The sequence below is a fragment of the Protobothrops mucrosquamatus genome, unplaced genomic scaffold, assembly GCF_001527695.2.
Source record: "Protobothrops mucrosquamatus isolate PMUCROS unplaced genomic scaffold, P.Mucros_1.0 scaffold6859, whole genome shotgun sequence".
Lineage (NCBI taxonomy): Eukaryota > Metazoa > Chordata > Lepidosauria > Squamata > Viperidae > Protobothrops > Protobothrops mucrosquamatus.
Genome location: NW_015392673.1, coordinates 12,765 through 17,276, shown reverse-complemented (window position 1 = coordinate 17,276; position 4,512 = coordinate 12,765). Strand labels below are relative to the sequence as shown.

The window sequence follows — 4,512 nt, the reverse complement described above, 5'->3', positions numbered from 1 at the left end:
ATACCCCACCCTCCCATCCCAAAAAATAATACTCCGTCTCTGTTGGGTTTCTGGAATAAAATCTAGGAGGGAATTTCCAATTTATTTAAATCAGTCTGGAATTAAGAGTTTGATGGCCAATCTTTCTTTAATAAATATTTAATAAATATTTCATTTTAAACATTATACAATATTGCATATTGTTTTGCATACTGAAAATGCAGGTGTAATCTCTGGGAGCATTGAAAGAAAAATATCTCTATGAACAAGAAATAAGTTTTTAGGTCAGCAACAATTGCTGGCTGTGAAATTACTATGAGAAAATTTGGAAGGAGTCAGTATGTAAAAGTCAATATGGAAACTTTGTCTTCAAATCATCATTTCCCAGCATAGCGCTAAAGAACATTTCAAGATTTTTTCAAATATATGTCTACTTTTAGAGAAAATCCCTTGCCTACTGTCAAGAATGAAATGTGATGTTTCTTCTGAGCTGAGTGTTTATTGTTTCACACAGAGACACACACAATCTTGTCAGACTGAGAGTTTTACTATCTGCATCCACAATATATTCTGTGTTGCTTCTTACACTTCTGCAATACATCACCTCCCTCCTGGAAATCCACCTCCTCACTACATTTCATCATAGCTACAGTCCAACTGTATGTATGTAGTTGTTCACTATGATTTAAATATATTGCAGCATTAAGAACTTATGTTCATATGTGTGAATAATTGTGAGCATGGTAAGTGTACATATAGACATATAGTTCTTTCTAACATAAATGTTTCTCATGCATTGCATGATTCTTAGCATTTTTATCTGAAATGAATTTCACAGGCATATCTCCTTCACACTGGATTTGCTTAAGCATCTTTGAAACATAAAAAGTTGCACTAACCACTGAAAAGGCTTTGAGGGTCCCAGTAGAGTTGCATGAATGCAAGTTGGTCCTGTTACATACAAGTACTGAAAACTCTGCTTCAAAATGTGACATGAAAGAAACTTCTATTTGTTGTTCTATCACAGCAAGTCGCATTTTCCAAGCTGAGAACAGAAAGAAACCCATCAAACTGATATGTAATCCTAACTGGATTAGTAATATTTCAGTTGACATACCTTATTATTATGACTGGGTTTAGAAAGGGTGACCGAACCAGTTCATCTGCTGAATTTCAAGCTGAACCTGGGTCTCCTTGACCTAGTCTAACTCACTAACCTCTACACCACACCGGATGTTTATTCCATTCTTAGGCTTACAAATAATAATAAAATGTATTCTCATAGCCCTATGGTAAACATTCTTTTTAAAAAATATTTCATACACTCATAATTTTACATTTTTATAATATTATGATGGAACCGAGCTCCAAAAGCATCCTCCGCTCGAAGAGTCTTATTTCTACTTCTAAAATCTGCAATCAAAACCTTCTACGTTCGTCAATTCAATTTAATTCAAATCTGTTGGCAAAAATGTTGGCTGCAGGAACTGGGTATGGCTAGTCTAGAGAAAAGATGGACTAAGGGAGAGATGGTAGCAGTGTTCCGATATTTGAACAAAAAGAAGAGGGGGTCAAGCTATTTTCCAAAGCACCAGAAGGCAAGACAAGAAAACAATAGATGGAAACTAATCAAGGAGAGAAGCAACCTGGAATTAAGGAGAAATTTCCTAACAGTGAGAACCATTAAGCAATGGAATGTCTTGCATTCAGAATTGTGGGTGCTCCATCACTGGAGGGTTTTAAGAATAGACTGGACATCCACTTGTTTGAAATGGTATAGGGTCTCCTGCTTGAGCAGAAGGTTGGGCTAGAAGATCTCCAAGGTCCCTTCCGACTCTGTTATTCTGTATTGTGTAAAATGCCTAACTTGGCCATGTGATCCTAAGAAAGCTATTGGAAAAAATATATGAAAATTCATTCCTTCAGGAGCATAATAAACAATCAAACGATCAGAATAAAGCTGGAAAACCTCCAATTTTTAACAAAGTTTCCAACAAATACTAGCCCTGGGCTGGATACCTACAAAGATTCCAGCAAAGGTGTGGTGCTTTCATGCACTTTAAAATGTCACCCCAGATTAAGTTAAACTCATAATTCTTAATTAGTAATTTATACTCATATCGGAATATACTAAAAATGTGAAAGGAATAAGGAGTAACTGGAAAATATTAATCTAAATCTGCCTAAATTGCAGATTCCAGCTTGATCTGAATGATTAATAGACAATCAGCCTCAGTCTGAAATAGTCAGTGTACAGATGATTTCCATTAGAATGAAAAACTGAATTGTAACTGGCTTTTGGAGGGAGCTTATGGAACAGAGATGTATGTGAATCAACCTTTCACAAATAACTCTGATGTCATGCAGATGAGATGATCTTTGGGACTGACACTCGCCTGCAGGTTTTGGATAACTCCTTCAACTATTTAATATACAGAATTAGCAGATAAGTAGATAGGGATTTAAGTATCTACTAAGTGATTCCTATCTTTCAGTGGATCTGTGTTTGTAGTTTTAATCATAAAAAGCAATTTGTATTAAAGTATTCCTTATATGAAGAACAATCTATTGAAGACCTATCAATTAAATTAACTGCTTGTTCTGCTTTCTTATGTGGGCAATGAATTATAAGGACATCCTATCTAAAAAAACCAGAGACGATCAAGGAATTCATAAACACATACTAAACTTCTTTTCATTAAAATTAGGACTTTACCGGATTGGCTGAAATAAATTTAATATTTCACTGCAGTTTTGGTGATGGAAATTCTGTATGGGAATTTTATTGGAACATGATGAAAACCAGCAGCTAGTATAATTAATAGATGATGACTTCCATGTCAAAAGTTGCACTTCAATGAATGTCCCTATAGCTTAGAAAATGTTTGATTTATTCTAAAGGAATAAACACTATACACACTATATGATGAAAAATTGTCATGTTCCAAAAACCAAGAAAGAGACTTGTACCATAAAACATATAATATGGGAACTATTAGAGAGGAGTTGTCTTCACTCTCTTTTTCCCACAGAAACTGTCTAAACTGTATTGTCTCTTGCTCCTCTGAAATGCATTTCCTCTTCTCCTGGGAATTTTATCATTTTATCACAAACATATCACAAATCAAAAGATATATTCTCACACTACTTAAAATTTTTAAAAAAGTTTAAATGATAGTAATAATGAAATCATTTACATGTTATGCTATGTATAGACCAAACTATTTCTATATGCTTTGGTTATTGTTAATCATTTAATCCATTATGAATTACAATTACATTACATTACAATTAATATTTTACCTTGAAATTGTCCATGATTGAATGGGCATTTAACCCAGATGTTGTCCTCAGTTGCAAACTAAAAAGGTTTAAAAGAAATTAACATTTAATTTGAGTTATCCAGCCTGAATTTTCCATTGCAATAAACTGAAGCAAAATGTTGAATGGATTGAATCTCTGTCTCTGGAGAAATTGTCCTATCAGACTGAATGACAATGTTGCTTATAAGGTTAATGAGACCAAAGAAATAATAGAGCAACTTATGGCTGCATCCTAAAGAGTAAGCCCATTACAACCAATCAGATAAACCTTTGAACAAATATCCATAAAATTAAACGATGAAACTCTTCCTAGATATTTTAATGAAGGGTAGTGGGAATAATGTAACAGTAATTTATAATTTGCATCATATTCCAATTTATGATCCACTATATGTTAATTCCTTACCATATCTATAGCTTTTTGACCCACATGAGCTGGATTTATCAGTCATGCTATGCCAAAATTATTCAAAATTTTAGTATGAATTTGATATAAATTAGCCATTGCCCTTTAAAAACCATGGTTTACGGATTCATGCAGTGTATGAGCCAATTGTGGTTTGTTCAATAAACTGTGTTAAACCTACCACTGTTTGCAACAATGGATGATCCAGACCATACTGTTGGATACCTTTTCTACCGTAACTTTTTATGTACAATTAGCATTCTGGGTCAACAAAAGTGTTTATTTCATTTTCATTTCATTTATTTTGATTTATATCCCGCCCTTCTCCCAACGGGACTCAGGGCGGCTCACAACATATTTAAAAACAGAAACATATTTACAATCCCCACCAGATAAAACCAATTAAAACCAAATATTTTAAAGTTGTGCTGTTTAAAATTTTCTAAAAAATGAACCCGATTTAAAATCCTCCCTAGGCCAGGCCTGCTTTCTGGAAAAGCCATGTCTTGAGGGCGCGGCGGAAAGTAAGGAGATCCGGAATCATCCGGATCTCGGGGGGTAGTTCGTTCCAGAGGGCGGGGGCACCCACAGAGAAGGCCCTCCCTCTGGGGGTCGCCAGCCGACACTGCTTGGCCGACGGCACCCTGAGGAGACCCACTCTGTGGGAGCGTACCGGTCTATGGGAGGAAATCTGTGGCAGAAGGCGGTCTCGGAGATAACCAGGTCCTGTGCCATGGAGCGCTTTAAAGGTGGTAACTAACACCTTAAAGCGCACCCGGAAGGCCACTGGCAACCAGTGCAGCT

At 35.7% G+C, this 4,512-nt stretch overlaps 1 long non-coding RNA gene across 1 annotated transcript in view; it reads right to left on the bottom strand.

Moving 5' to 3' along the window:
- Positions 1-884: 884 nt before the first annotated feature.
- LOC107300390 overlaps positions 885-4,512 on the bottom strand; it is a 5,272-nt gene continuing 1,644 nt past the window's right edge. The window contains exons 2-3 of the long non-coding RNA XR_001549212.1: positions 3,283-3,340; positions 885-1,024 (exon numbers count right to left, since the gene is read on the bottom strand). This is a non-coding gene — a long non-coding RNA (uncharacterized LOC107300390). The remainder of the gene's footprint in view (positions 1,025-3,282; positions 3,341-4,512) is intronic.